At 48.8% G+C, this 21,348-nt stretch overlaps 1 long non-coding RNA gene across 1 annotated transcript in view; it reads left to right on the top strand.

Moving 5' to 3' along the window:
• The first annotated feature begins 17,171 nt into the window (after positions 1-17,171).
• The window catches only part of LOC137545941 (uncharacterized), a 41,738-nt gene continuing 37,561 nt past the window's right edge, over positions 17,172-21,348 (top strand). The window contains exon 1 of the long non-coding RNA XR_011026130.1: positions 17,172-17,390. This is a non-coding gene — a long non-coding RNA (uncharacterized lncRNA). The remainder of the gene's footprint in view (positions 17,391-21,348) is intronic.

Genomic DNA, 21,348 nt, shown 5'->3' with positions numbered 1-21,348 from the left:
AGAGACAGTGCAAGTAGGAAAGGCTGCAGTAAGACAGACCACATTAGAACAGTAATAGGAACTTATAGGACAGAAGAAATAAGGCACAACATTTTGTTACAGAGTCTTTAACTTAAAGAGCATCTGTAACAAACAAATCCCCGTGGATACTTACCTGGGGAGGGGGAAGCCTCAGGGTCCTAATAAAGCTCCCGCCTCTTCTGTATCCTGGGGCATCCAGCTCTGGCTCCGACGAGGGTGGACAAGTACTGCCCAGGCACGGCAATATTTACCTACCGTAATCCAGCGGAGGCACAGTAGCGACTCTCCATTCTGGCTCAGGCGGAAATGGCCGCAGTAGAGCAGATCTGATCGGGCTTGGCTGTTTCCGCATGAGCCCGAAAGGAGAGCCGCTACTGCACCTGCGCTGGATCACGGTTGGTAACCATTTACCTCGACCCTGTTCGGGGGGTCGCAGCGTTGGATTGCCAGGATGGGGGAAGCCTCGTTAAGATCTTGAGCCCTCCCCTCCTGAAGTAAATGTCCCCAAGAGGGGGGATTTTTTTTTTTTGTTACAGGTTTGCTGTAAGGACAGAATCCTTATTTTAAGTATTGCATGAGGTAAATTCCTTAGTAAATAATGATTTGTCACCATGGTGATAACGGCTCTGAATCATTATTGACCTCCCTAGCGTTAAGGATGAGCATAAAAATATGCTGAAAATGGTATGGACGAGTCAGGGTCCTTTTCAATGTATCTCTCTGCCTCCTCCCTCCCTACATTCAAGGGATTATTAAACAAAAAGAGGTGGTAATATAGAAAACGATCTGTATAAGATTGAAGCAATGTAGATCTACCGTCTGGGGACAAAAGTACCAGATGGTCTGAATTTGGACCCGAATATGGTATATTTCCTTGAATGAAAGAGAAATCGTGTGGAATTAAGGAGTATGAATATAAAAGATATAGTTGTGGTAGTATGTCCCTCAAAAGGACATTTATGCTGGACAATATATCTGTATTAAAGAGACTCTGTAACATGAAAAAGATGCCCTGGGGGGTACTCACCTCAGGTGGGGGAAGCCTCTGGATCCTAATGAGGCTTCTCACACCGTCCTCTGTCCCCTCGGGGGTCTCGCTGCAGCCCTCCGAACAGCCGGCGACAGATACGACTGTCAGTTCAATATTTACCTTTGCGGGTTCCAGCGGGGGCGCTGTGGCTGCTTTCGGTTCCAAACTACACTGAAATACCCGATCTCAGTCGGGTCCGCTCTACTGCGCAGGCGCCGGAAACTTGCGTCTGCGCAGTAGAGCAGACCCGACGGCGATCGGGTATTTCCGTGTAGTTCGGAGCAGACAGCCGTCAGAGCTCCTGCGCAGGAGGCGGGGAAGGTAAATATTGACGTCATCTTTCACGGAGGGCTGCAGCGAGACCCCCGTGGGACAGGACGGCGTGGGAAGCCTCATTAGGATCCGGAGGCTTCCCCCACCCGAGGTGAGTACCCCCCAGGGGATCTTTTGACATTACAGATCCTCTTTAACCACTTGAGGACCCACCCTTTACCCCCCCCCCCCCCCCCTTAAGGACCAGCGCTGTTTTAGCTGATCTGTGCTGGGTGGGCTGTGCAGCCCCCAGCACAGATCAGGGTGCAGGCAGAGCGACCAGATCACCCCCCCTTTTTTCCCCACTAGGGGGATGATGTGCTGGGGGGTCTGATCGCTCCTGCCTGCCTGGGTGCTGCGGGGGGGGGGGCACCTCCAAAGCCCCCCTCCACGGCGAAATTCCCTCCCTCCCTTCCCCGGAGATCCGAGGTTGCACAGGAACGGATCTGTCCTGTGCAGCCTCTAACAGGCTCCTGCCTGTCATGTGACAGCGATCCCTGGCCGCTGATTGGCCGGGGATCGCTGATCTGGTACAACGCTGCTACTGTTAGCAGCGTTGTACGAATGTAAACAAAGCGGATTATTTCCGCTTGTGTTTACATTTAGCCTGCGAACCGCGATCGGTGGCCCGCAGGCTATTCACGGAGTCCCCCGCCGTGAATTGACAGGAAGCAGCCGCTCGCGCGAGCGGCTGCTTCCTGATTAATTAGCCTGCAGCCGGCGACGCTGCTGGTCCTGCAGCTGCCACTTTGCCGACGCGCGGTATGAGTGCGCGGTCGGCAAGTGGTTAAGTGAGGAGTTGAATATCAATGCAAACAGCTAGACATTGAAGTGTTCTTCCCTTGGACCTCCCTCGTCCCCTCTTCCATGTAGGGAGGAGGCGGAGAGATACATTGAAAAGGATTGGTAAGGCAGGGCAAGCCAATCCTAAGCTTTGAGAAAGCCCTGTGGGCGTGGTGAAATGCGTCAGCGTGCGGGTGTGGTCTAGACATGTGAGCACTCATGAGACCCGGAATGCCAAGCTAACACCCTGTCACTCCCCAGACCGATTATAGCAGCGCACGAGGATCAGAAGTGATGCGGAGCGTCGGGCAAAGACCAGGAATCGAAAGCCCTGAGTGTAGATCCCTCTTGGCAATACTTCAGGACAGCTGCAGTGTCGTATAGGAACGGGGAGGAAGCCTCCTGGAACACCTACACACTGATCCCGGGAAGTGGTGAGAGTATCATGAAGGACTGCATTAATAGATTGTATTAAGATGCAAGCTGTGGGCGAGATGTTTATTCACAGAGGGTCCAACAAATTGTTGCACAGATTAAAATAGCAGAAGCTATATAAACGACATTAGGAATTTCAATAGTGACTCCAGTGAACGATACAAACAGGAAGTTATAATAGCATCCACAGATGGAAATATAACAGCTGTTATCTGCAGTGTATCACATGGACTACAGATCTCAGCTCAGTGTGTGAATGGAGGCCTCAGGGTGTGCGCTGGGTGGAGGGCCCACTGATGTCCGGATGTGATTGGGAGTCCGTTGAGGTTTTGCATAGGCAAAAGCTGGGCGACCAAAAAACGGAGATAACTCTCACAGGTACAGTGGAATATTTACTATACATGTGTCATGACATGCGGTTTTAATTGCTTTTAGGGGGGGTAAACGTTACATGATATGCTGGGGATTTTTTATATGCAACCAATAAATTAAGTTTACTTAACCACTAGAGGACTGCAGTGCTAAACCCCCCTAAAGACCAGGCCATTTTTTACAATTCAGACCACTGCAGTTATAACTGTTTATTGCTCGGTCATACAACTTACCACCCAAACAAATTTTACCTCCTTTTCTTCTCACGAACACAGCTTTCTTTTGTGGTTATTTGATTGCTGCTGCGATTTTTAGTTTTTATTATATTCCTCAAAAAAGACATGAATTTTGTCAAAAAAAAATATTTATTTTTTTTTTTAACTTTCTGTGATAAAATTTGTCAAATAAAGTAACATTTCTATATACATTTTTGTCCAAATTTATTGTGCTACATGTCTTTGATTAAAAAAAAAAAAAAAACCCATTCAGTGTATATTTGCAAATACCAAGATGGCGCCTAACAGCTGCCCCGGCACAGAGCTCCTGCTACTTTAATAGATTAGTTGTTTCTTTTAGTGTTTAGTCAGTTTCTTTTTCTAGTTGTTAAGTTATTAGCTGTTAGTTTAGCCAGCTCCAGCATCCCACCCTGGGTCCGGTCCTGCAGCAAGCCAGGCAGAAGGAATACAGAGCCGACCACCCACGTGGAGGACCTGAAGGGACACGCAAGCCTAACAACCCCATCTACCTGCGCTGCTTTTCCCGGCCGACGGCACCACCTCCATCGCTGGTCCTGCTGGTTTGCCTCGGAGCCTGCGTCCTCCGTTTCCTGACCCAGGCTCCATCGATGGCTGTCGGCGGCACGGGTCCCGCATCTGCCCTCTGTTCTGACCGCGGCCCACGTGCTTCCATCAGCGGGAGAGAGAGGATTCTCGCGGTGCACCCAGGGGCCGCTGCTGCTGCTCGCGGGTCCACTGCCGCCCCCACTGCTCGGAGGTCTGCTGCTGCCCCGTCTTTGCTGGCTGCCACATGCGTCCCACGTGGTGGTCCTACGGAGAATTAAAGGCGCCCTCCACCACCACCCAGTACAACAAGTGTACACCGGGTCCCTGGACTACCGCTGCACACAGTTGGACTACCGGGTCCCTGAACTACCGCTGCACACAGCCGGGTCCCTGGACTACCGCTGCACACAGCTGCCAAGCATCTCCCCCGGGCTTAGAAGTCTGCTTGCCTGCACTGAGACCACACCGCTGCCTGAAGCAACAGCTCAGCTGGTAAGAAACACTGACCACATGTGCCCTTCCCATCCTGTCTGACCTGCACACTGCTGGCTTGCTAAAAACTTTTTCAGCTTGCTTAAAAACGTTTTCAGTCCTGCACACTGCTGGCTCGCTAAAAACTCTTCCTGCACTCTGCTGCATTGCTCCCCTGATGTGATCACTAGGCCTAATCCAAGCTACCTATGCTCTATCTCTCCCTGCCACATCATTGGCATGCTCTATACTAGACTGATCTCCCTGCTGCCACACTGTGTGCACCCTGGGTGTACCTTGCTAGACCAGTATGCCAGGCCATGTTCTGATTTGTCATGACACACGGATCTGACTCACTCACCCTACCTGCAGCCTAAGCACGGTTGCGCAGCTGCTTCCCCTATGCCCCCCCACATCCAGCGCACCACCTACACCAGGTCACAGCTTCTGCAATGGGAGACTTATGCCACCCACCCTGAGGACAGGCTGCTGTTCAACACCATCTGGAAATATGCCCAACAACTCTCCGGCACTGCTCATGAACCCCTCGCAGGTTGGCGGAAGAGAGGTAGTCGTGCTGGGGCTCAAGTGAGACTTAGGAGGAAAGGACTAAGGTCGGCTGTCCCCTCAGTCCTCCTGGCAAATGTCCGCTCCCTCCCAAACAAGCTAGATGAACTCTGTCTCCTCAGCGACAAAAGGGAGCTCTGCAGAAATACCCCAATCCTCTGCTTCACAGAGACGTGGCTGCATGAGGACATTCCAGACAATGCTCTTCACCTTCCTGGCTTCGGCCTCATTCGAGCAGACCGGGACACCATCATCTCTGGTAAAAAGAAGGGTAGGGGCATCTGCTTTTACATCAGCCACTCGTGGTGCCCCAACACATCTGTACTGGCCAGGATCTGCTCCCCTGGGCTCGAAATCCTAATCGTCAATTGCAGACCGATATACTCACCCAGGGAGTTCTCCTCCTACTTCCTAGTGGGAGTGTACATTCCACCCGACGCTGTAGTTAAACATGACCTGAGTGACACCATTACACAGTGGGAGTCATCCCTTCCTGACTCGCTGTTCATTGTACTGGGAGACTTCAATAAGGCCAACCTTCACCAGGAGTTGCCACGTTTTCACCAGCATGTTACCTGCCCTACGAGGAACCTGAATACTCTTGACCATTGCTACACAGTGCTGAAAGACGCATATAAAGCGGTTCCTTGTGCAGCTCTAGGCTACTCCGACCACTCTCTCATCCACCTGATCCCCACCTACAGGAGGCGCCTGGAGTCAGCGAAACCAGCGCTAAAGTCCACCAAAGTGTGGTCGAGGGAGGCCAAACTCCAACTTCAAGCCTGCTTCGACTGCACAGACTGGACAGCCCTGGAAGCACCGAACCTGGATGAGTGGGTGGACAATGTCTCCTCATACATCAGATTCTGTGAGGACTCCTGTATTCCGTCCAGGTCCTTCAAGGTCTTTCCAAATAACAAACCGTGGTTCTCCAACAAACTACGGCAACTGAGGAGAAGCAAGGAAGCCGCGCACAAATCTGGCAACCAGGAGGACTTCAGGATGGCAAGAAACAACCTGAAGCATGAGCTGAGAGCCGCCAAGAGGGAGTATGCAGAGAAGATGCGTCACAACCTTCACTCAAATGACCCACGCACTGTCTGGAAGGGTCTAAAAGCTGCCACAAACTACAAGCCTCCCCCTCAACATGCGCCGCCTAGCACTGAGCTAGCCGAGAATCTCAGCAATTTCTATTGCAGGTTTGAGAACCAGGATGCACTGGGGGGGGGGGGGGGGGGGGACTAGCAACACCTACAGACACTCAGTCCTCAGCTGCTGATGATAATGTCCGAGGGCTGAGCACACTACCTCAAGCTGTGAGCGAGGCAGATGTCTTACGCCACCTGACAACTCTGAACGCCAGAAAAGCCTCCGGCCCTGATGGTGTGTCACCAGCCTGCCTAAAAACCTGTTCACGGCAGCTCGCTCCCATTCTTTCCTCCATCTACTCCAGGTTCCTCCAGGAAGGCAAAGTCCCTGTGTGTTTCAAAAGGTCCACCATCATCCCTGTCCCCAAGAAGCAGGGAATCTCAGGCCCGTGGCACTAACATCTGTCATCATGAAAACCTTTGAGAGGCTGGTCCTGTCCCACCTTAAGCTTTCTACCTCGGCCCTACTGGACCCGTTACAGTTTGCGTATAGAGCGAACAGATCCACTGATGATGCCATCAACATCTGCCTGGAGCTTACAAACAACCACCTGGACAAACCAAACTCATACGTCAGAATCCTCCTGCTGGACTTTAGTTCAGCATTTAACACCATCTGCCCCCGCATACTCCAAAACAATCTCATGGCACTGAATGTCCATCCCACCCTTCACGTATGGATTACAGACTTCCTGACCAACAGGTCCCAAGCTGTCAAACTGGGGGATATCTCCTCTCATCCTAGGACAACAAACACAGGGGCCCCACAAGGCTGTGTCCTGTCACCGATCCTGTTCTCCCTCTATACGAACAACTGAAGATCCTTGGCGGACTCGGTAAAAGTCATCAAATTCGCTGATGATACCACCATTGTGGGACTTATAACAAACAATGACGAGCAGGACTATCTCCGTGAGGTTGACAGAATTTGCCAGTGGTGTAAGGAGAACAGGCTGGTCCTCAATACAGCCAAGACTGTGGAGTTGATAGTGGACTTCAGGAAGCAGGCCCCCACCCCATCGCCAATCTACATTGATGGCACAGAGGTTGAAAGAGTGGCTAGCGTCCACCTTCTTGGCACTACCATCTCTAAGGACCTGAGATGGAAGGCAAACACTGCCTTGACCCAGAGGAAAGCCTAACAGAGGCTCTTTTTCCTCCGACAACTGAAGAAGTTTGGCATGGCTCAGGAGCTGCTGACAAACTTCTACACAGCCACCATTGAGTCCGTCCTCTGCTCATCCATCCTAGTCTGGTACGCTGGCTCCTCCAACAACGACAGATTCAAGCTCCAGAGGGTCATTAGATCGGCGGAGAGTATCATCGGTAGACCTCTCCCCTCGCTCGACCTCCTCCACAACTCAAGATTACGATCTAGAGCACTGAGGATTGCCAGCGACCCCTCACACCCGGGCCACCGCTTTTTCAGCCGGCTCCATTTAGGCCGCAGGTTTCGAGCCATTTACACCAGAACTTCGAGGCATAGAGACTCCTCCTTCCCCTCTGCCGTCAACCTCCTGAACTCCCTTCAGGCCATCCCATCTCTAGCGCTGTTCCCCTCCAAATGTTGCAGTTGCTGACCTTTTGGACTGTCTAGTGTAAATCTGATTAAACCGCACCCTGCAGACTACCGTTATACCGCTGCACACCTAACTATTAATATGTACCAGTGATTATGTTGTATGATTGTATGACTATGCTCTTTTCTTATGTTGATACTACTTCTACTTCTCTCTCTGAGCAATTGAATGTGCCAAACCCAATTCCGGGCACGACCCAGTCGTGCTTGCCGATTAAAAGATTTCTGATTCTGATTTATTGGTTTGGGTAAAAGTTATACCGTTTACAAACTATTGTATTTTTACACATACCCATGCTGGGTGGGAGAGAAAGTTCTGTAAATGACAATTTTTTTTTAATTTTTTTTTATTACACACAATTGTCCATTTACAGAGATATTTCTCCCACCCAGCATGGGTATGTGTAAAAAGACACCCCAAAACGCATTATACTACTTCTCCTAAGTACGGCGATACCACATGTGTGACACTTTTTTTTTTGCAGCCTAGCTGTACAAAGGGGCTCACAGCCTAATGAGTACCTTTAGGATTTCACAGGTCAATTTTACTCATTTGTTTTCCAGACTACTCCTCACGGTTTAGGGCCCCTAAAATGCCAGGGAAGTATAGGAACCCCACAAGTGACCCCATTTTGGAAAGAAGACACCCCAAGGTATTCCGTGAGGGGTATGATGAGTTCCTAGAAGATTTTATTTTTTGACACAAGTTAGTGGAAATTGATTTTTTTTTTAGTTTTTTCTCACAAAGTGTCATTTTCCACTAAATTGTGACAAAAAATTAAATCTTCTGTAAACTCACCATACCCCTCACGGAATACCTTGGGGTGTCTTCTTTCCAAAATGGGGTCACTTGTGGGGTTCCTATACTGCTTTGGCATTTTAGGGGCCCTACACCGTGAGCAGTAGTCTGGAAACCAAATAATTAAAATTGACCTGTGAAATCCTAAAGGTACTCATTGGACTTTGGGCCCCTTTGCACAGCTAGGCTGCAAAAAAGTGTCACACGTGGTATCGCCATACTCAGAAGTAGTATAATGTATTTTATGGTGTCTTTCCACACATACCCATGCTGGGTGGGAGAAATATCTCTGTAAAGGACAACGTTTTCATTTTTTTTTTACACTAAATTGTCCATTTAGAGATTTCTCCCACCCAGCATGGGTATGTGTTAAAATACATCCCAAAACACATAGTACTACTTCTCCTGAGTACGGCAATACCACATGTGTGACCCTTTTTTGCAGCCCAGCTGTGCAAAGGGGCCCAGAGTCCAATGAGTACCTTCAGGATTTCACAGGTCAATTTTACTCATTTGGTTTTCAGACTACTCCTCACGGTTTAGGGCCCCTAAAATGCCAGGGCAGTATAGGAACCCCACAAGTGACCCCATTTTGGAATGAAGACACCCCAAGGTATTCAGTTAGGAGTATGGTGAGTTCATAAAAGATTTTATTTTATGTCACAAGTTAGTGGAAATTTTTTTGTTTTTTCTCACAAAGGGCCATATGCAATTCACTTTTTCACATGATTTTTCTCCTAGGTGAAATTTTTAAACTTGTCAATAAATTGCATTTTAAGCCACCAGAAAGCAAGAAAATACTCAAAATAATTTTAATAGTACTATTTCACCAACTTTTTAGTACTTTTTTAGTTGAAAAGTGCTGAAAAGTTATTTTAAATCAGAGATGAAAAATTATCTCCTGGGAGAAAAGTCAGGTGAAAAAGTGAATTGCATATGGCCTAAAGTGTCATTTTCCACTAACTTGTGACAAAAAAATAAAATCTATGAACTCACCATACCCCTCACGGAATACCTTGGGATATCTTCTTTCCAAAATGGGGTCACTTGTGGGGTTCCTATACTGCCTTGACATTTTAGGGGCCCTAAACCGTGAGGAGTAGTCTGCAAACCGAATAATTAAAATTGACCTGTGAAATCCTAAAGGTACTCATTGGACTTTAGGCCCCTTTGCACAGCTAGGCTGCAAAAAAAGTCACACGTGTAGTATCGCTGTACTCAGGAAAAGTAGTATAATGTGTTTTGGGGTGTATTTTCACACAACCAATCCCGTGTGTGAGAAATATCTCTGTAAATGACAATTTTTTTTCAATTTTTCACACAAAATTGTCATTTAGAGAGATTTCTTCCACCCAGCATGGGTATGTGTGGAAAGACACCCCAAAACACATTTTACTACTACTCCTGAGAATGGCAATACCACATATGTGACACTTTTTTGCAGGCTAGCTGTGCAAACTTGCCCAAAGTTCAATGAGCACCTTTAGGCTTCACAGGGGTGCTCACAATTTAGGCCTCACCAAACAATGCCAGGACAGTAAAAACATGCCAGAAATGACCATTTTGGAAAGAAGAGACCCCAAGGTATTCCACGAGGGGCATAGTGAGTTCATATAAAATTTTATTTTTTGTTACAAGTTAGCGGAAAATGACACTTTGTGATAAAAAAAAAATAAAATCCATTTCTGCTAACTTGTTGCAAAAAATAAAATCTTCTATGAACTCACCATGCCCCTCAGCGAATACCTTGGGGTGTCTTCTTTCCAAAATGGGGTCACTTGTGGGGTCTGTCCTGGCATTTTAGCATCTCTGCAATCATTACATGTATGGCCAGTATTAGGAGTTTCTGCTATACTCCTAATACTGTATGCCGTATTGGGCATACAAATTATGCACTTTTTTTTTTCCATAAAAGGAAAAATGACCGGCAAAGATTCTAGCATTCGCATTGATCAATGTGGATGAAAAAATATCTGCCAAAATATGTGAAAAAAAGAGGGGGGCATGGCGTTTGCCAGGACATAGGAGCACCGCCCACAAAATTTTCCAAACCCACTTTGCTCCTATGCCCTGGCAAACACGATTAATGTGGATGAAAAAAACCTTTGCCAGGTTTGATACAAAATGCTTGCCAAACCATAGGAACTCCCATACCGCCCCTCAGCTGATATGCCTTGGCAAACGTATCTTACTGCGGAGGAGAAATCTCGTCCTGCCGCGCTGCATGCACTGACTTGTGTGTAATCTGACAGATGTGCAATGCTTCTGTCAGGATGCACCATCAGTGCTGCAGCTGGTTGGTCGATCAGTCGTTCACTTGGTCTACCTGGAAGGGTAAAGGATGGCGATAGAGAGAGAGAGAGAGAGAAACATACAAAAACAAAAACAAGCAAGCAGCAATGCAAGAAATTCATTAACATTAACTTTCAAACTTTATTAAACCTTTTTAACCAAACCATAAGATTTGGAACTTTTAACTTTTTTGCTTACCTGTTTTTTTTGTTTTTGTTTTTTTTTACTTACTTACCTTCCAAGGACAAACTTCTCCTTCCCCATGGGACAGTGTGGAAAGCGCAAATTGCACAGAGATATGGCGAAGTACACTATGCACTTTGTCCCAAGAGGAAGGAGATGTTTCTGGCAGCCCTGTGTATTTGGGTCTCTCCAAAGCTGATGTTGGTTTCACAATGCATATTGGCGTATCCGGCGGGTCGCGCCCGCCGCACCGCATCGACAAAAACGGACCTTCAGGGAATACTGCATTAGTACATGGTATTCCGTCTGGCATTCGGCCAAGTAATCTTTGCATCGCCATCTGGACGACGCAAATTGCCGCGCAGTAGCGTAGGTAAGCACTAGCGTTCAGTCACACACATCCGGCGTAGTGGGGACCGCAAGTGGGACTTTCGGTAGGCAATTTGCCGCAACGCATCGCGCTAGTGTGAACGAGCCTTGAGAGACCTTTGTGTGCCTACTCTGTCTCGCATTCCCTACTCTAATAGCGTACCTGCTCATGGTAGTTCTCGAAACACTCCCCTATGCATAGGGCAGGCTCGTCGGGACAGTATGGACAATAAAAAGTGGTGTCACGCCTTATTCTGGCCCTGCTGCAGACACGACAGCGGTTTCTTGGGGAACGGTGAGATTGGGTACCAAAAAACAGTGCACAGGCAATAGATTTCCACTAGCCTGCGATTTGATTCTGATAGCAAATCGCAAGGTACATTAAACTAATGGAAACTGCAGCAGCAATTTCCCGTAGTGCGATCCGATTGCGATGCGATTTTGGTCCAAACGCAATCGTCATCCTGCTGCATTTTGGATGCGATTGAGCTCTACTATACTGAGTGTAGTAGCGCAATCGCATGGTGGAAATTGAAATGTGATCGCGATTATGATCGCGATCGCATTTCATAGTGAAAAAGAGCCCACTCGGACCTCAATCAGAGCTGTGACAGGTGACCAGATATCAATCACAGTGCCGCTGTCAGATACCAACCAATGTAAACAGCAATTGAAATCACAGGGCAATCACAGATGATCAAAAACCAATTACAATCAATCAATCAATCAATCAGGTGTCAAAGAACTGTGCACAGGCAATAGATGTCACTCACACCTCGATTAGAGCTGTGACAGGCGACCAGATGACACTCAGACCTCAGTCAGACGCCTTGGCAGGGCCAGTGAAGGGGGTAGTGGGGGTAATCGGCGGGGAACTGGAGCAGGATCAGTGTTTCTGTGTGATCAGCAGGGCTGCCGCCCTCTCTTTTGGTGGTCTGGGCACGCTGTGACCAGGAGAGGAGGAGGCAGCCAGTATAATACACGTTGTGTACATAACAACGTGTATTATACTCTTTCCATTGGGCCATTTGAAAGATCGCAGCCCGCCGGTGCTGCTAATTGGCCGGCGGGCTAAAGACACAGGGGGGCTGTACAGCATGCCGGGCGATCCTCGCGCATGCGATCGCCGGCAAAACAGCGCTCCAGGACCTGACGCCAATTGGCGTTAGGCGGTCCTGGGGCTGCCGATGCGGCCACGCCCATGGGCGTTACGCGGTCGGCAAGTAGTTAAAGGACAACCGAGGTGACATGAGATAGACTGTACAGTGCCAAGCACACACATAGCTAGGCCTTTTTTTTTATCTTACTCTGTCTAAAACAGTTAAACATCAGGTGTGCAAGTGACAGTTTCTGTCTGGGTCAGGACCGGGTCGGACTGGGTCAGATATAGCATAACCCTCATTGATAAAAAATTACAGCCATAAAACACTTTCCTGTTAGTAAATGGCTTCAGAGAGCAGGAAAGAGATAAAAAAGGATCAATAATTCATAGATTTGAGCTCTGGCATACTTCAATGAAGGTGTGATTGAGCAGAGACAAAACAGTAAAAACATAAAAACTACATTTAAATATAAAATAAAACAGTGGGATATCTAAAAAAAGGCATTTTTAGGAGTAGGACGATCGATACAATTGTTATTCTCATCAGTTTATTTTCACCTCGGATGTTCTTTAAGCACGTGCAGAGATTGAAGCTATTGGTGTGTTTGTGTAAAAGCGCAAGAGATTTGGGCGTCGTGCCAGGTCATAATAGGAATTACGGCTATAGCTGCGCTCGGTGAGTAATTTGGGCAAAAGACGGAGCTCAAATTACTTTTAAAACATTGTAATCAGGGCTGTGGAGTCGGTACAAAATTCTTTCAACTCGACTCCTCAGTTCATGAAATCACCGACTCTGGGTACCCAAAATGGCTCCGACTCCAACGTCTAAGGCCCGGTTCATATTTGCGTTTTTTACCAAAACGGAGACCAGATCCGTTCCGTCCGGATGCATCCGGTTGCAATCCGGATCCGGTCAGGATCTGGTCCGTCTGCGTTCGGATTTTCATCCATTACGGATCCGGTTGCTATCCGGATCTGTTTTTTAACCACCTGAGCGGTCTGGACGAGCTCAGCTCGTCCAACACCGCCGGAGGCTGCCGCTCAGGCCCTGCTGGGCCGATTTACATCAAATAAAAAGCAGCACACGCAGCCGGCACTTTGCCAGCCGCGTGTGCTGCCTGATCGCCGCCGCTCTGCGGCGATCCGCCGCGAGCAGCGGCGAAAGAGGGTCCCCCCAGCCGCCTGAGCCCAGCGTAGCCGGAACAAAAAGTTCCGGCCAGCGCTAAGGGCTGGATCGGAGGCGGCTGACGTCAGGACGTCGGCTGACGTCGATGACGTCACTCCGCTCGTCGCTATGGCGACGATATAAGCAAAACAAGGAAGGCCGCTCATTGCGGCCTTCCTTGTTTATTCTGGGCGCCGGAGGCGATCGGAAGATCGCCTCCGGAGCGCCCTCTAGTGGGCTTTCATGCAGCCAACTTTCAGTTGGCTGCATGAAATAGTTTTTTTTTTATTTAAAAAAAACCCTCCCGCAGCCACCCTGGCGATTTAATCAGAACGCCAGGGTGGTTAAAGAGATAACAGACTAAATAAATTCCTGGGGTCTGGGAGGTCTGCAGAAGCCCTGGAGTCATTGTTGGAGACAGCCTGACATGGAGTCCACCCCCCGTGTCCCTGCCATGTGTGCCCCCACACCCATGGCCCTGCCATGGGTGGCACGTGCCACCCATGGCAGGGCCACAGCTGGCAAGGGCCACGTGAGACACACGTGGCAGGGCCTAGGTGTTGGCAAGGTGACACACATCAATAGCAAAAGTGGAATACATCACAATCAAACAAAACACAAATGAAAAGCCACAAGCCCCCCCAAACAACACTTGTAGTCAACATTCCCTGTGCCGTTTTCTCTTTGCGGGGCAGGTCGTCAAACCCCTCGACGTAGGACTTGGCTATCTGCTCTCACAGTCTTTTGCACAGCCTGACATTGCTGTGGTCTTGGTGCCCCTTGTCCCACAGGGCAGGTAGCTGCTGCACCTGTAGAATCAGGTCCTCAGGTGTGAAAGTCCTGACCTCTTCTTGTGACATGGTCCCAAATAGCTCCAGCAAGAACTCACTGCTGCTCCACTCCTCAAATGCTGGGCCCATGTGTCACCATCCAAAATGGCCGCTATCACCATAGAAAACGCTACGGAAGTGGGGTACATAGGCCGGATTTTATAGCCAGTGTGTTGCGTCATTTCAGTTTCTCATTGGTTTCTGCTGTGCGGATGGTGTAGTCAGGATCCGGTCCGAGTGCGGCGGCCGGATGAAGCCTACGGCAAAAATAGAGCAGGTTGGAAAAATCCGGACCATAGCCCAGAGTCCGGATCCGGTCAGTGAGGAACGGACGAGTGTGTACGGATCCATAGAGTTACATTGGATCGCCGAACGTCCATTCCGTTTGTACCATATACGGTCCGGATCCGGTCCGGAAAATCCTGACGGCGAACGCCAATGTGAACCAGGCATAAGGGCCAGTGCACACCAAAAACCTCTAGCAGATCCGCAACACGCTAGAAATTTTTGAAGCAGATTTCAGAGCGATTCTAGGCATGTTTAGAGAGGTTTCCTAAACATGCCTAGCATTTTTTGGGGCATTTTTGTGTAGCAGAGTTCAAATATTGTTACAGTAAAGCTGTTACTGAACAGCTTCTGTAACAAAAACGCCTGGAAAACCGCTCTGATCTAGCATTTTTCAGAGCCGTTTTCCACTTTACTATACTTTAACATTGAGGCAGAAGCACCTCAGAAATCTAAATAAATGCTGCAGCCCCCAAGTTTGCGTTTGTGGAAAAAACGAACCACTCTGGTGTGCACCATCTCATTCCCTTTCATTAGCCAAGCGGTTTCCCCCCTGCAAGCGTTTTAAAAAATGCTCCAGAACTGCTCTGATGTGCACTAGCCCAAATACTTAACAGGGCTGTGGATTTTGTACAAAAATCACCCGACTCCTCCTCAGTTTATGAAATCTCCGACTCCAGGTACCCAAAAGCCCTGGCTGTAATTCAGCCGCCAGCAATAGCTGGAAGCCGAATTACATAATTTCCCACCATCCACTGCAACCTGGAAAGGGAATAGTAATTAGCGCTGCCAGGACTTGAACAGGGTAAGCCGTACATTGGCTTCATCCTGCACCCAAATCTTCCAGCTGCTATTTCATAGGTGTGCTCCCATTCTGCCTGTTAACACCTCACCACCATCTCTCCTAACACCACAGAGTTTCTGAATGTCCCTGACCTCACCACCATCTCTCTGCATCTTTCCTCTCTACTAGCACTCCCATCCCTGATAATTTGCTATGTGCACCCCAGTGTCTGCTTATCTCCCAGCTTCTGTTTACCCCAATTGTCCTCCTAAAACTACATACACACGTTGCAATTTTTCAAGCGATTTTTTTCCCACAACTGGCGATTTTTTTTTTTGCACAACGAGCAATCGTTTCCACAATTTTGCGAAGTGGACACGTGTGAACGATTAAGTAAGCATTTTGCTTAATCGCTCAGCGATTAAGACCATCACAGCAGATCTTTAAGATTTCCAACGACTCTCACACAAAGTGCTGCTATCCTTTAACTCTTGCTCACTCAAGTCACATGTTTACATGGGTAGGAAGATGGCACTTTTTTTTATTACAGGTACAGCTTACGTTATACCCTTGTGGCTGATAATAGAAATTACAATAATTAAATATTTTAGATGTAGTGCACATAGGATTCTTGAGCGTGAAATATTTTGTAAAGTTGTGACTCCGATAATAATACAGCATTTGAAAGAAACACTACCTTTAACTCCATAAGGTAGCAAAGATGAACAGTGTTTATGTATTTGATTAAACCAGTGCTGCCGTTTCTGACCAATTTTAGAATGCCAAGCAAAACAGCCCTTAACTTCCTCCACCACTAATGTCCCTGCCTATACTCCTGCTCTCCCTAGACCCAGTCATCATCCCCCAATTTCCAGGGCTCTACCTCCATACAGGTGACCTTTACACAGGAAGACATCACTTCATGCAGCACAGGCTCCCTCTCCTTTCCATTACAAATAATGACCCTCCTCCACAGTGCTCTGTGTTCCTCAGTGATAAGTGCAGAGCAGCTGGTGTAATAAGGAAGGACTGCAGCTGTGTCACTGTATATAGCAGCTCTAGCATGGTAATTAGTGTTGTCCGGATCATGAACGATTCGGATCTTTGATCCGAATCTATTTTATGAGTCGATCATCCGAATCATCAAAATGAACGATTCGGATCGCAAAAGGGGCGGGGTCAGGAGCGACACGCCCCCTCTCAGCGGGCAGCGGGGTCCTGTATGCAGGGATCGCTCTGTTGGATGGGAGGCAGCCTTGCAGGGAGACAGGTAGATAAGAGAGAGGGGACATGGGTGCCACTGCCAGATATGTGTAGAGCACACATACTGGCTGCAATGTGCTGCTCATTATAGGCTGTCTCTTCCGTAGTTGTGCTGCACAGTGATCACATTGGAAACTTTTGGCTCATCACAGCTCAGTAACTTTGCAGGCACTGTGATTGCTGGGCAATTATATGATCCTCCTGCACTCGGCACTAAACAGCTGCACTTATCTTCTGGGAATGCTTTCTTTCACTGTGCGACCTTTTCTTTCAAAGTGTACAGATGAACATATAGGTGAAATATATGTAAAGCATATGACTGCAGCATGTGGGTATTACGTGCAAACATTTCTGCTCTCTGCTCGTCCCTCCTCCCATCTCTGTCCACTCCCTGCCCTCTGTCCATCTTCTCCCCTTCTCTGTGTGTCCACCCCCCTCCCCTTCTCCTGTCCACAGACCTGTCCTGCTGTTCATTTCACCCCCGAATGCTTCAGGTAGTAAAATGATCCGAGATTCGGATCAAAGATCCGGATCTCTTCAATGATCCGATTCGAATCATCCGGATCATTGAAAAGATCCGAACTTCCCAAAAGGCTAAGTGCATTGGATCGATGTGGTCACGTGTTGATGCATATGCCGTCCTCAGCGGTGATGCGCATGACATGTGCGTTATATGCGCATCACAAATGAAGCTTCCAAATCTCCCTGGAGACCACATTCTCTCAGCGGCAGCAGAGGAGAGAACAGGCAGCTAGCCTATCCCAGTCCCGTACATCGACTCCAGAAACATGAAGTGAGAGAGAGCGGCCATCCCATCAGTAAGTGCACCGGAGCTCCCCCATGTGGCTGGTAGTAGGAACTACCGTGCTAAGGCTGCAGCTGAAGCAGATTGATGTGAGTAGAAATTATTGTTTACTGTGTAAACACAGGGCCGGATTTAGGGCAAGGCCTCCTAGGCCATGGCCTAGGGCACCACAGGAGCAAGGGCACCAAAGCTGCAGGCTAAACTGGTGCAAGCTTGCAAATGCTGCAATGCAGGGAAATCACCCGAGCACCTGACTGTGATACTCTGCTGCTAGCTGCCTTTGCAGCAGCCACCTTGCTCTCTCTGCATGTTTGCATTGTGGCAGCTATGGACTTGGGCAGCATTGGAGACAGCATTGGAAGAGGAAGCTTCTGCGCTGGAGACGAGCGGAGAAATGAGTGACACTGATGGCTGCTGCGGTGTGAAGGTGAGCTGGCTACCTATAGTGAAGGCGGGTGGGAAAAGGAGGGATTAAGGGTGTCATCTGGCTACCTATACTGGAGGGGGGTCATCAGGCTATCTATAATAGAGGGAAGGGGGAGGGGTTATCTGGCTACCTATACTGGAGGAAAGGGGGGAGGGGTCATCTCACCACCTATACTGAAGGGGGGCAGCTGGTGACAGTGGCCTTGGGCGGTAAAGAGTACAAATCCGGCCCTGTGTAAACACTCAGGCAGGGAACACACTTGTCTTTCAGTTTTCTGCGCGCGTTTTCCTGCATACTTTTTCTGCACACCAAGTGTGTTTCTATGCAGGAAAACGCGCGCGTTTTTTTCACAGCAGCTGATGTAATTGATAGAGAAAACTGACAAAATGTGCAGACTCAGGATGCAGAATGTCAGTTTTTTTTCTGTGCGCGAACAGCATATTAAGTGTGGACTAGCCCATTGATTAACATGAGTTCTCAGTTTTTCTGTGTAGAAAACGCGTACGAAAACAGTCACAAGTGTGTTCCCTGCCTCAGGGCTAGTTCACACTTGTGCGCTTTTCAGCCCTTTGCTGCTGGCCATCGATCAGCAAAGTGCTGTTGCCTGTTGCTAATGTATTCCTTTGGGAGCGTTCTCACTGCACTGTTTGCGATTTGCATAAATCGCAAATGTGCATGCAGCTCTTTGGGAGTAATTGTGATGTGATTTTCATTCTCTCGAATAGAAAAGTTGCAATTCACATTTTGCATTCCTCACAATTGCACTTTTGAATTGCGCTTTTGCAGCAATTTGTGTTGTTATTCCTATTCAACAGAATGAGTATCACATTGCGGATGCTCTCAAAGCGCCGCATGCAGCAAGTTGCAATACATGCAAATCACAAACGCTGCAGTGAGAATGATCCCATATGGATACACTAGCAACAGTGCTTTGCTGATCGCCGACACTCGGCAAAGCACTGAAAAGCGCCCAAGTGTGAACCAGCCCTCATCCCAGGCTGAGTAATACATACAGGGCCGGGCCGAGGCATAGGCTGGAGAGGCTCCAGCCTCAGGGCGCAGTGTAGGAGGGGGCGCACAATTCATTCAGCTGTCATTCCTAATTGTGTTTGAAGCAGAAAGAAATAAGAAAAGGAGATACATGGAAGTGACTACAAGCCAGATAACTAGAGATTAAGGTGTTGGGGGCCCTGGGGTGCCTCTTAGTCTAATAGCAATCAGTGTGTGACGGCTGGGGTGGAGGGATGGAGGGGCGCACTTTGGTGTCTCAGCCTTGGGTGCTGGAGGACCTTGTCCCGGCTCTGAATACATATATGTAAAAAAAGGTGCTAGCAAACCTGGGCGCTGGAGTAAAAGCACTTTACCTAACCCTAAACCTCCCACTACCTACTTCCAACATGCCACCCATTCCCTTATGTCTAACAGTGACAATTACTAGATATGGGTTTTGGCTACATAATAGCCCAAATGACCTGCTTCTGTAACTAGCTACTAAAGTACACCTGTGACATTAAATTAAGCAAAAACGTACTTTGGGTGGGGGAAGCCTCTGGATCTTAATGAGGCTTCTTCCATCCTCCTCAGTCAGCCCAATCCATCACTGGCACCCGTGCAACAACAGTGACAATAATATGTACATTCACCACTGCGCACAGATACACTAGCGGCTTTCCGCTAATGCACCAGTGGAAATAGCTGAACCCGATTTGGGTCCGCTGTACTGTGCAGTCAGCTCACCTGCAACAGTGGAGCGGACACTATCGAACTTGGCTATTCCCGCTACTGCTACTGCACCTGCATGCACCAACAACAATCTGTGGGGTGCCAGGGCAGGATCGCCTCTGCTGAGGGGGACGAGGAGCCTCTTTAGGATCCAGAAACTTCTCCCTCCCAAGGTAAGTAACCCCCAGGGGCACTTTTTTCCCCTTCAGGATCATTTTCAGGCCTCTTTACCAGGGATGACTGCACTACTTGTTTGTTGGGCAGCTCAGCATCCCATGTGCCGCCCATGACTGCGATTTGGGTGCAGTTGAAATGCAGCTGAATGACATTGTTTATTACACCTTGTCAGCTGTTTCCAGGCGGTGGTGTTACCAGGTGAGGAAAAACTGTCATACTCAGACGCTACAACATGGGGGGCTGCCATGCCATGCCCCTTGTCGAGCGCTAGAGAGCGCCCGGACCGAATTCAATGCCTGACAGAAGCTCATGGAAAAGACGCTTTTGTATCAATTAACCTGTAACTACTCAGATCCATGGTGTGAGCACTTTATTTTAGCATTCCCCCCCCCCCATTCCCTCATACCATGTGACTTTGGGGTGTATGCAATAAACTACATTAAGCAGAATTACGCACATAAAGTCTTACACACGAGAACTAGAGACTAATGCATTGTATATATTAAACTTTGTGCACGTAATTTTGCTTAAAGGACTTCCGAGTCAAAATGTATAGTCAATTGTTTTACTTACCTGGGGCTTCTTCCAGCCCCTCACAGCCGTCTCCGTCCCTCGACACAACCCCAATCCTCTTCGGTGTCCCCGCTGGCTGGGCGCAATGATGGCAAACCACTGGTGGGGTCGGCTCTTCTGTTCCCAAGTCATCTGGCGCGGACTGCACCTGCGCAGTAGTTGTGCAGTACGCGCCAGATGACGTGGAGGCACAGGTGCAGAAGTGCCAACCATCATTGCAGCGGGCCAGTGGGAACAGAGGAAGACAGGAGCTGCGGCGAAGGACTGAAACGGCTGCAAGGGGCTGGAAGGTGTGTAAAAAACAGATTACATATTTTGCCTCGGAAGTCCTTTAACATTGCACACAGTGTGGTTTTATAAAATCTTTACAGGACACATCCGAGCACGGTACAAATAAAAAAAAATCCACTTACCTTCCTCCAGCCACTGCCAGCCATACTGTGCCCCCTCTGAAGCTACGCTTCCCGCCGGTGGCCCAGGGTCCCCTCCGGCCCAAGATGTCCACTGCGCCTGCGTGAGCAGCTCATAGAGTCACGCTGACGTCATCTGGACTGTACTGCACAGGCGCAGTAGCTCTGCTCCTGCGCAATACAGACCAGATGACGTCAGTGCGACTCAGTGAGCCACATGGTGAAGCGCAAGCAGATGTCGACCTGGCGAGGTCGGCATCTCCACAGGAGGGGACCAGGAGCTGCAAGGGGCTGGGGAAAGCCCGAGGTACGTGGATTTTTTATTTTGATTGTGCTCGGACCTTCCCTTTAAAGAAAATCGTTAAGAAAAAAGCCCCCTGTGGGATACTTACCTCGGGAGGGGGAAGCCTCTGGATCCTAATGAGGCTTCCCCGCCGATCCAGCGCTAGAAGGCCCTGAACACCGTGATGGTAACTATCTACTACGATCCAGAGCAGGAGCAGTAGCGGCTTTCCAATCGAGCTCAGGCGGAAATAGCTGAGCCCCATGGGGTCCGCTCTACTGTACACGTGACTCGCCTGCGCAGTAGAGCGGACCCGATTGGTATTGACTGTTTTCGCCTGAGCACGATCGGAAAGCCACTACTGTGCCTGCGTCACAGC

The sequence above is a fragment of the Hyperolius riggenbachi genome, chromosome 2 (assembly GCF_040937935.1).
Source record: "Hyperolius riggenbachi isolate aHypRig1 chromosome 2, aHypRig1.pri, whole genome shotgun sequence".
Taxonomy (NCBI): domain Eukaryota; kingdom Metazoa; phylum Chordata; class Amphibia; order Anura; family Hyperoliidae; genus Hyperolius; species Hyperolius riggenbachi.
The sequence above is the reverse complement of the archived record's forward strand: the minus strand, read 5'-3'. Positions and strand labels throughout refer to the sequence as shown.